At 42.7% G+C, this 11,415-nt stretch overlaps 1 long non-coding RNA gene across 1 annotated transcript; it reads right to left on the reverse strand.

Moving 5' to 3' along the window:
- Window positions 1-306: 306 nt before the first annotated feature.
- Window positions 307-1,412, reverse strand: LOC135050806 (uncharacterized). Its single transcript, XR_010241833.1, has 3 exons — window positions 1,377-1,412; window positions 1,091-1,303; window positions 307-490 (listed from the first exon to the last, which is right to left on the reverse strand). It is a non-coding gene; the product is annotated as an uncharacterized LOC135050806 (long non-coding RNA).
- Between the last annotated feature and the right edge of the window lie 10,003 nt (window positions 1,413-11,415).

An 11,415-nucleotide genomic window follows, 5' to 3' on the forward strand; every position in this document is an offset into this window, starting at 1 on the left:
CTTTCATGAATCTTTTGATTGTTTTGAAAAATGTTCATATAACTTTGCTGTTGTCTGTGCTGTTCTTCCATTAGTCTGTGCTGTTCTTCCATTATGCGCTGTAAGTTGCCCATGACCTGTGTAATGTCTGTACGCATGAGTTCCATGGTATTGCCTATTCTGGTTGTTTGTTCATTTTGTCTACTCATATTTCTGGTTATTCTTCTGAGGTGACATGGTAGGCTTGCAAACATTTGTGTCTGCCTATGCAGGCAATCTTCATTAGTGGCCTGCTGTCTAGCCTAAATGGTCCAAAACACCTGATCAGGGCCTTGTGTTACTGGTGTTGTTGGGCTGTTTGGTGGTGGTGGTGTGCTTTGCTGTGGTGGTGTACTCACAGGTGCTGGGGGGCTGATTCCTTCGCTTAATGGCTGCATTTCTAAGATGATTGTCTCCTCCATGTCACTGTGTTGCTGTTGTTGCGGAGGGATGCTGTTACCAGGACTAGAAGCTGAAATGTCGAAAAATTTGCCGTTAGCTATCCATATGTTTGATAAATGAAAACAAATCACTACACATGGAACACATGTCATTCACTGTTTATTTCAGATATTCTGCCTAGCAACATCATCACTCATAACTTAAATACATACATATGCCTGTTTGTGGCAAATGTGTCTGGTTACTTAATTGTGAAAGCAAACACTTTAGTTTTATTGTAGATCAGACATACTCCACCATAAAAACACATTGTAATCCATAATGTGTTACCTTATAGCTTTTCTAAAACAAACATAGTAATGTTTTTATATGTATTTGGCAATTTGAGCTCAAACACACATGTGAAAATTTGATAAACAACCTTACTATTTGCAAACATTAAACATGAGTTTCTGTTGCAGCATCTTACACACAATGTGCTACTGTATGGCTCAAGTGGACATACATATCTTTACTGGATGGGGACAAGGCCATTTTGCTTGGATTCCATTTCATGTTTTACTTACTTTGGTAAGTATATAAGTTTTTGATGTGTTTTGACTTAATGCGGTTAAGAAAAAGTTTGATTACGATCTAAAATTGTTTACATTTATTTCAGTTTGATACTAACAATCAAGATGAGGGGAGTGTGGATGACGTCTTGGAGGTGTGTCCAAAATTTGGAGTGGGGGGACCGAACATACTGTCGATAATCTTCGTGGTGGGGTAGCCTGCTGTGGTTGGCCCTGGACATCAGACCTTGCTTTCTTTGCTGCCACAGGTTTTTTGTGGTGATGTCTTACAGAAGTCCCACTTCTGCTGCTCCAGACTTCTTTTGATGGACCTATTAATGAAAGTGAAATTTTGTTATGGCCATTCCTTTATAAACATACCCTATACTACAATGGACACTTTACCTGCTTCCGCAGCGTCATCATCATCATCATCATCATCATCATCAGATGTGCTGGGAGTTACTGGAGGATGAGTAGTACTGCTTTTTTCAAACACTGTAAAAAAAAAACACTCATGTATTCATGCTATTGTTGATACATCCACCCATTATGCTTATAAACATGTATTCTTTAAGAAATGCTTGCTTTATTTTTAAGAAAAACATAAGGACCGGAAACAAAAAAACCACTACATAAAACAATAAACATTGTCCAATAGCCATATGCACTATGGAAAGTTCAACACAGGAAAACATGTACAGGACACTGACATAGGCCACAAGTAAAAATACATACATTAACAACCACAAACACACACATCTTCATTTTGTAATAAAAGGAAAAATATTACAGATGCAATATATAAATTGCTCTGTGATGTGGCACTCCAAACACACATTACCACTATATGATCCAAAAAAAAAAAAAATTACACTGCAGTGTTGTGTCACGGTACAAATACAAACTCAAACTGAACAAACAAATAGTGTTTTTTTTTATAAAAATATTACATTCTGTAATAATGACATTACACATGTAAGTGGTTTCCAAACCACTTTCCACTACTCCAGCCTCTAACATGACAACCATTGTTTTTGAAACATTGCACATGGATAACCTAAATATAAAACATAGGCCCTCATTCCGAGTTGTTCGCTCGTTGACGAATTTCGCTATATTGCGATTAGTCGCTAACTGCGCATGCGCAATGTTCGCAGAGTGCATGCGCTTAGTTATTTTACTCAAAAGTTAGGTATTTTACTCACGGCATTATGAGGAATTTTCTTCGTTCTGGTGATCGGAGTGTGATTGACAGGAAGTGGGTGTTTCTGGGCGGAAACTGGCCGTTTTATGTGTGTGTGTGAAAAAACGCTGCCGTTTCTGGGAAAAACGTGGGAGTGGCTGGAGAAACGGGGGAGTGCCTGGGCGAACGCTAGGTGTGTTTGTGACGTCAAACCAGGAACGAAACTGACTGAACTGATCGCAGTGGCAGAGTAAGTGTCGAGCTACTCGGAAACTGCTAAGAAATTTCTATTCGCAATTTGGCGAATCTTTTGTTCGCAATTCTGCTATGCTAAGATACACTCCTAGAGGGCGGTGGCTTAGCGTGTGCAATGCTGCTAAAAGCAGCTAGCGAGTGAACAACTCGGAATGAGGGCCATAGTCCAAATTAAAAAACAAAAAATGTCCAAAAGGAAAATATTATTGCAGGACAATTCAATGACACACCAAGTCCAAACTACACATGCAAAATATACTGGAAAAAGACACATGACATACAATAAAGTAAGATGTTACATTGGCTTTTGTATAAAACATTACCCAAAACAATGTATTTGCTGACACACACTTGAAGATGGGAGTAATATGCAACGTGACATGACACACATTTAAAATAAAAATAAAATAAAAAAATAAGCTCATAGAATGTTAATGCAAATACACATGCTCACCATTCTTCCTGGGCCTATCTGAATCCCGGACATGGGTTGCAGAGACTACTTCAGGAGGTATTACACTCCGCATGGGCTACTCATACTCCAGATATCTTGCTATATAGGGCTGGCCACCACCGGTTTTTCGAGCCGACTTCGCCTCCTTGGCCATTTTGGACTTGACACGTCGCTTTATGTCATAGTAGCGTTTGCGGCACATGTCCTCCGTCCGCTTGACCACCCCCTCACTATTGACAGCAGCAACAACTTTCGCCCACAACACCGTCTTCCTCCGTGTTGGCACCTTGGCGGACTCAGGCCCAAATAGCTGCCGCTGATACTTCATCAGCTCACGCACCAATGCCACATTTTCAGCAAAACGAAACTTTACATTCCGCCCAGTCTTAGTAGTGGTGCGTGGTTGCGGAGCTGTCTGACTGTCACTATCACTGTCACTTGAGGCTGCTGCAGCAACCTCACCCACCTCCTCCACCTGACCGACCTCCTCCCCCTCACTCACACCCTCCACCTCACCCACCTCTGAGTCACACATAATTGTGTGTCTAAACACTTAACACAGAAAATAAAAAAAGACAAACAACACACTCCTCCACTACCACTACACAACTCACACACACACACACACACACACACACACACACACACACACACACACTGACAAGGGACTATAAAGAAAAATAACTTGGACAAAAAATGAGACAAAACCACAAAAAACAAGACTACAAGAATGACAAGATGACTTTCAAACACAATACCACACTCAGAAATCGCTACCAACACTCCTCACCAAACCACAAATTCACTTACCTCCACAGCACAACCTCCCTCCTCCTCACCACTAACTAAACCCACGAGGTGCGGACTGTTTGGGGCGTATTTATATGGTTGCGCACAGACACTCCTACATCTGAAACACAACCAATCACGAACGGGGATGAAAAACGAAACTAAAAGTGAAAATGCGGCAGGGGTCTTAAAAAAACCCTGCCGCGTTTAACTTAGGAAAAATACTGGTAAAAACAACCAAAAGACGTATGCAAATGACAATGATGGCCGAGAATGGTAAAAAAAAAAAATGACTGGCATCGACATCGGAAAACACGAAAACCATAAAGTCGACTGCTTCGTAACTTTGCGTATATAGGCCCTCATTCCGAGTCGTTCGCTCGTTCTTTTTTTTCGCATCGCAGTGAAAATCAGCTTAGAGCGCATGCGCAATGTTCGCACTGCGACTGCGCTAAGTAATTCTGCTATGAAGAAAGGATTTTTACTCACGGCTTTTTGTTCGCACCGGCGAACGTAGTGTGATTGACAGGAAATGGGTGTTACTGGGCGGAAACACGGCGTTTTATGGGCGTGTGGCTGAAAACGCTACCGTTTCCGGAAAAAACGCAGGAGTGGCCGGAGAAACGGGGGAGTGTCTGGGCGAACGCTGGGAGTGTTTGTGACGTCAAACCAGGAACGACAAGCACTGAACTGATCGCACAGGCAGAGTAAGTCTGGAGCTACTCTAAAACTGCTAAGTTTTTTTTGTTTGCAATATTGCGTAAACTTCGTTCGCACTTTTAAGATGCTAAGATACACTCCCAGTAGGCGTAGACTAAGCGTGTGTAACTCTGCTAAATTCGCCTTGCGACCGATCAACTCGGAATGAGGGCCATAGTTTCAAAAAGTTGCATGAAAATGCACCTGATACAAAACGAGTTTAAACACTACACAAACCGACTCAAACACGAATATTAGTAAATATTGCCCCTGGTGTTCTGTGATGCTCACTAAGCATGACTTTAATGATTGCTGTACCTTGTACAGAGGAAGCATTTTTCTAAGCAAAATTAGGCCCATTGTTTCGTCATTTTGTTATACATGTTTCCTTATAGAAAAGCTGTTGTGCTCAGTAGTAGCATATCATGTGACTGGCACTAATTATCTTGATTTGGGAAATTAATGAAATACACCATAATGAAATATCATGGTGATGGGACCTAAATCTAAGCACAGAATGCATTTATGTTTCATATACACCTTATACACACAGCCTGAAGGTAATTTTAGCCAATATTTTTTATAACTTTGTGCATTAAACAAAGTGTGTCTACATTCACACAATTCATTTATGTTTCATATACACCTTATACACACAGCCTGAAAGTCATTTAATACTATATTTTTTATAACTTTGTGTATTAAACAAAGTTTGTGTATATTGAGCCATCAAAAAACAAAGCTTTCACTATCTCACTCTCACTCAAAAAAGTCCGTATTTCGGAATATTCCGTATTTCGGAATATTTGGATATGGGATACTCAACCTGTAATAAATATAAACACGATTATATTAGCCATAAAATTAGTCACAGGTGAATAATAGCAGCCATATTGTTAGCTGTGCTACCACTTACCCTTTGACATTAGGATAACAGTGTCTTGACTAAACTTCTCCAACACTCTGCTTGTGGGGCAGATGTAACATATGCAGAGAGAGTTAGATTTGGGTGGGGTGTGTTTAAACTGAAATCTAAGTTACAATGTAACATTTGTGTGCTACATGCAAAAGCAGACCGTATTTACCCTGCACAGAGAAAAATCAAACCCACCCAAATCTAAAGGTGCATACATACTGGTCGTTTTTACCCAGTGTGTATGCAGAGCGATGATGTGAAAATCGCTGGGCGGAAAAACGCACAGTGCATATACACTGAGCGATTTTTACCCGACCCAGCGATTTTCACGGATGATGTAATGGTTAGCATTACTGCCACTCAGGTAATGGGTTCAATTCCCACCATGAACCTAACTGTGTGGAGTTTGTATATTCTCCCCATACTTGCACGGGTTTCCTCCGGGTACTCCGGTTTCTTTCCACTATCCAAAAATATACTGATAGTTTAATTGGCTTCGAAGAAAACTAACCCTAGTGTGAATGTGTACATGTAGGGAATATAGCTACATTGGGGAAGAGACTGATGTGAATGGCCAAATGTTCTCTGTAAAGCGCTGCGGAATATGTGTGCCCTATATAAATAACTGTTAATAAATAATAATAAATACACTAGTACAACTACCATTCGCCTGCTATAATCGGCAGGGGAGCATACACTGACTGTGGGGTGGCATAATGAGTGGGGACCAGTCTGCTACAATTGGTAGGAGGAACACACTGAGGACTGTTTGAGGAAGGGGTGCCCCAAATCGGTGTCTTGCTTAGGGCCCCATGAGGTCTAATTCCACCTCTGCCAATAATACTCACACAAAATGGTTCCTACAATCTATGGGGACTATGGGGGTCATTCCGACCTGTTCGCACACTGCCGTTTTTCGCAGCGCAGTGATCAGGTCACTACTGCGCATGCGTATGCACCACAATGCGCAGTCGGGTACAAAGCGGATCATTGCTGAGCGATGGATTTAACAAAGAATCCATTCGCACAGCCGATCGCAAGGAGATTGAAAGGAAGAAGGCGTTTATGGGTGTCAACTGACCGTTTTCTGGGAGTGTTTGGGAAAACGTAGGCATGTCCAAGCGTTTGTAGGGTGGGTGTCTGACGTCAATTCCAGGACAGGCTGAAGTGATCACAGCGGCTGAGTAAGTTCAGACCTACTCAGAAACTGCACACAAGGGCCAGTATTTACTAAAAATCCGAGTTTGGCCGATTTGTGTTTTCTTTTCTAAGTCCCAATCCGGGAATTCACTAAGCACCAATCTCGGCAGTGTCTGGTCTATTCGTAATGGTTTCAATGACAACGTTCCGAAATACGAATGAATAGACCATCGGTCAAATGTGGCTGTTATTTCATAGAATACGGGAATTCACTATTCATTCGCATTTGGGTGTTAGTCTCTGAGTGCTCCAGTGCGTTCGTATTTTTTTGCGATTCGTTAAAAAAAGCGGCAAAAAAATAGACCTGCTTTTTTCAGTCGTGTTTACATGTGTTGCAAATAAAAAATCACTCACACCTGAATTAGGATGCCTATAAAAGGATGTTAGGCCCATTTCAATACACCTACACTCAGAAATGGCAGCAGGACTGTGGGCCAGTGATCTTTTGTGTGCTGTGGGATTTCTCAGACTCAGACATCAGCCTGTAAGTAACCAGGGCCAAGAAACTGAACATGGTCAGCAGGTTGTACAGGTTCCGCGGAGGCTGCGCAGGCCTCGTTTTTTAGGGGGTGTTTAAACTTGAACGCATTGTCCGATGATATGGTCATACAGATGTTCCTTCTAAATCGTAACAACATTTTCCGTCTGTATGACCTTGTCAAACTGGGCCTAAACCCGGAGACAGCACGCTCTCGCCTTGTCTCAGGCCTGCACAAACTCCTGGCTGTGTTGCACTTTCTGGCTACTGGCAGCTTTCAGGCTGTGTCTGGGGATGTCATAGGAATCTCACAGCCCTCATTTTCCAGAATCTTAACCCAGGTGATGTATACCTAACGACCTCTTCTGTTTTGTGTTTGTTTTAATTTCTCGGTGGCCAGTTCTGTCCTAAAATCTCATGTTTATTGTTCTTTAAAATGTACACACAGGTGTTGGCTGTTTTGCAGCCCCACATCGAGGCCTCAATCTGCTTCCCTACCCAGGAGTCTCAGTGGCATGCAGTCAGGGTAGATTTCTATGAGCTGGCTGGCATGCCCAATGTGCTTGTAGCCATAGATTGCACACACATTCAGCTGAGACCACCTAGGGGCAGGCAGCACATATATACAAACCGCCATTACGAACACTCCACAAATGTACAGGTGGTTTGTGATGCAAATCTCAGAATAATGAGTGTTGTTGCTGGTTACCCTGGGGGCTGCCATGACTCCTTCATCCTCAGTCAGTCATCCCTCTTTGACAAGTTTGAGGACGGACAAATGCCAGATGGATGGCTGCTGGGTATGTAATTTGATATGTGTAGGCCTGCGTATACTTTGTCCAAATACAGGTGCAGATGTTTTAACCTGTAGAAGGCATAAGGAAGTGTGAAACCAGTGATCTGTGCAAGGTGATAAAGGCACCAGCCAATCACCTCCAATATGTAAATGAACATTTAGGAACAGATTGTCTGCTGCCTTTATTACCTTGCACATATCACTTGTTTTTCACTTCCTTATGCCTTCTTCAGGTTAATACATCTGCCCCACAGTGTGTTACTTATGTGTTGCTGTATCTTAACATGAATCACATTACTATATCTGTCTTTTAGGTGATGGAGGATATGGCTGTTTCTCTTGGCTTCTAACTCCATTGTCCCGACCTGATACCCCGGCTGAACACAATTACAATCATGCACATAAGTCCACGCGGAATGTGATAGAATGATGTTTTGGTGTGCTGAAATCTAGGTTTCGGTGTCTGGATAAGTCTGGTGGCCTTTTGTTGTATAGTCCCTCGAAGGTGACTCAAATTGTGTTCTGCTGCTGCTTTCTTCATAACATGTGTTTGCAACAACATCTGCCACATGTTGAGGAGGAGGAGAAGGAGGAGGAAGAAAGCAGCCAGCAAGCAGAGGAATTAGAGACATCTGGTGATACTTGGAGTACTGATGTAGGGAGGCAGGTTAGGCAACAGATCATCAATCACTATTTCTAAGGTAAGCTTGGTTTGCTTATTTCATTTTTTGTGTAATCATAAATAGATGTTTTTTTTTCTCCAAAACCATTACTCAGAATGTGTCTGTCTCCTTGACACATACAAACATACCCTCGCTATATGAAAAACAAATGTCGCATGTGTATTGTGTGTATTTTAAATCTCAAAACAACAGATTATGAGTGGCATGCATTAAGTCTGGATAAGAGATCGTAAACTTGCAGTGCTAATTTCTTACAAGCCCACATCATCCATTTAGTATTTCACTTTATCATTGTGTGTAACGTCCTAATGCACAGGTTCACAAACTCGGCCCTTAGGACCACACACAGTGCATGTTTTTCACGAAACCCAGTAGAAGCACAGGTGTTTGAATTACTCACAGACATATGTTAAAAGGTTCACAGGTGGAGCTAATTATGTCACTTGTGATTCTGTGAGGAGACCTGCAAAACATGCACTGTGTGGGTTCCTGAGGGCCGAGTTTGCGAACCTGTGTTCCCAAAAAACACTCCTCAACATATAATATGTTAGCCTTGAGGAATACATGTGTCCCTATGTGTGATGCACCATCATATTTAAGACTCACAAACTTACTGTAATCAGGAATATTTTATTTCCTAATGTTTGATGCTGTAAACTTGATGATGTGTAAGTAAATACACAGTTTGCCACACATATACATTATTATACACAGTTTGTGCTTTTTGTTTTAAAATTACATATTTCTTTATTTCTGCATCACGTGTCAAAACATTCTTAATAATTTTAAACACACACAAACATGTCCCAACAATACTGACATTCATTTGGACAATGTTTTTCAAACAAAACAAAGGCAACATATTACAAGCTTTTTACGCAACTCAATTGTGTTCTTCTTGTAATGTTGTATAGATAAGATAGCTTAGATATGTATCACTAACATTGTATTTTGGATTGTCTGCAGGCAAAGAGAATGATTGGAATCTAGAAAGAGTAATGATTAGAAAAAAATCAAGTGGTCAGTTGTTATGCACACCAGTGCCTGCAGGGAAGTACTGGTGTCAGAACTGTTATGCACTCCAGTGTCTGCAGGAATGTACTGGTGTTTGAACTGTTATGCAAAACAGATGGACTCACAGACAAACTGGGGGATATGACATAACGTACACAGAAGGTGATAGGGTAACAAAATACACACAAAGTGAACAGAGAAGCCCAGAGGCTAAGGAACTGGGTATCTCCCTTGTATTAGAACTGCTCAGATGGAAAAGCAAGATGTTGTGTTTTAATACGTAGAGAACCCGAAATGCTGTTGCTAAGGGCAACAGCAAAACCCTAAAGGGTTACCAACGGGTGTGGCAGTAAACTCCTTGGTCAGAGATGGAATGATAGACACAAGGAGAATCTCCACAATCCTAATTCTCACTTGCAGTGCACAGGTTTTAGCTTACTGCCACTAAACTGACCCCTGACACCTAGCACAGTGAGACAGGATTAGACAGGCAAGTCTTAGAATACAGCCGCAAACTTGCTAAGTTCACAGAGTAGTAACAGAACCCCAGCAAGCTAAACGACTGACTCCAGTCTTACTGCTAGGTCTGGATTGGCAGAGTGTAATACCAAATCCCCAGGCCTATTTGCAGTAAGCAACAAACAAATACAAAGCTACACAGTACTGGCTAACTTTCATGAACTGACTAACCAGCAAAGATTCAGCAGCATCTGCTTACCATGAAAAGAGGCCTTATAAAGCAGGTGCTGTCCACGCCCCACTCAGACCTCACAGACTGTGAGCACAAAAACCAGCACCGGATCCCCTGCCGTGCACAGAGCCTATAACCACTGCACAGCAAAAGACCCGAACCGGAGTATCAGCTGCGCTCAGGTTACTCCACTAGCACTTGTCTCCCGGTTGCCATGACGACGTGGCAGCACAGGGCAGGAGACCCTAACAGTACCCCCCCTCTGACGAGGGGTCAAAGAACCCCTACCACCGGGTTTATCGGGGAACTGCGAGAAGAAAGAGCGTATCAGTCTGGGGGCATGAAGATCACAACTGCGCACCCACGACCGCTCCTCCGGGCCATACCCCTTCCAGTGCACCAAAAATGACAGCCGACCCCGAACCACCTTGGAGTCAAGAATCCTTTCAACAACAAACTCCCTCTGGCCACGTATCAGAAGAGGGGAAGGTCTTCCACTGGAAGAAGGATTACTAATCGCCCGTTTTAAAAGGGAACAATGAAATGTTTTATTGATACCCAAAGAACGGGGCAGATCTAACTGAAATGCCACCGGATTGATAACCCTGGTGATCTTATAAGGGCCGATGAACCGGGGCCCTAACTTATGAGATGGCTGTCTCAACTTCAAATTCTTGGTAGACAACCAGACGAAGTCTCCTAATTTGAAGCTGCAGGGTCTTTTCCGCTTATCAAAAATCCTTTTGGTCACTAATGACACAGACACAAGGGCTTTCTTCACTTTCCGCCAAATACCTCTAAGGACCGAAACCACAGAGGAACCACCAGGCGTGGAGTCCAGGGGGTCAAAAGAATTGGCCTTAGGATGATGCCCATACACACAAAGGAAGGGAGAGATCCCTGTAGCAGAGTGAGCTGCGTTGTTATAGGCAAACTCCGCCATGGACAGATGAGCAACCCAGTCAGTCTGACACTTGGAGACATAACACCTGAGGAACTGCTCCAAGGACTGGTTCACCCTTTCAGTCTGCCCATTAGACTGCGGATGGTAGCCTGACGACAAGCTGATAGAAATCTGGAGATCGGAACAAAATGCCCTCCAGAATTTGGCCACAAACTGGGATCCGCGGTCAGAGACCACATCAAGTGGCAACCCGTGGAGATGCACAACATGCAGCATAAATAATTCAGACAGGCGTCTGGCTGATGGCAGCCCAACCAGTGGAACGAAGTGCGCCATCTTCGAAAACCTGTCAACGACAACCCAGATGGCTGTCATCCCC

Source organism: Pseudophryne corroboree, chromosome 2 (assembly GCF_028390025.1).
Source record: "Pseudophryne corroboree isolate aPseCor3 chromosome 2, aPseCor3.hap2, whole genome shotgun sequence".
NCBI classification, from domain to species: Eukaryota; Metazoa; Chordata; class Amphibia; order Anura; family Myobatrachidae; genus Pseudophryne; species Pseudophryne corroboree.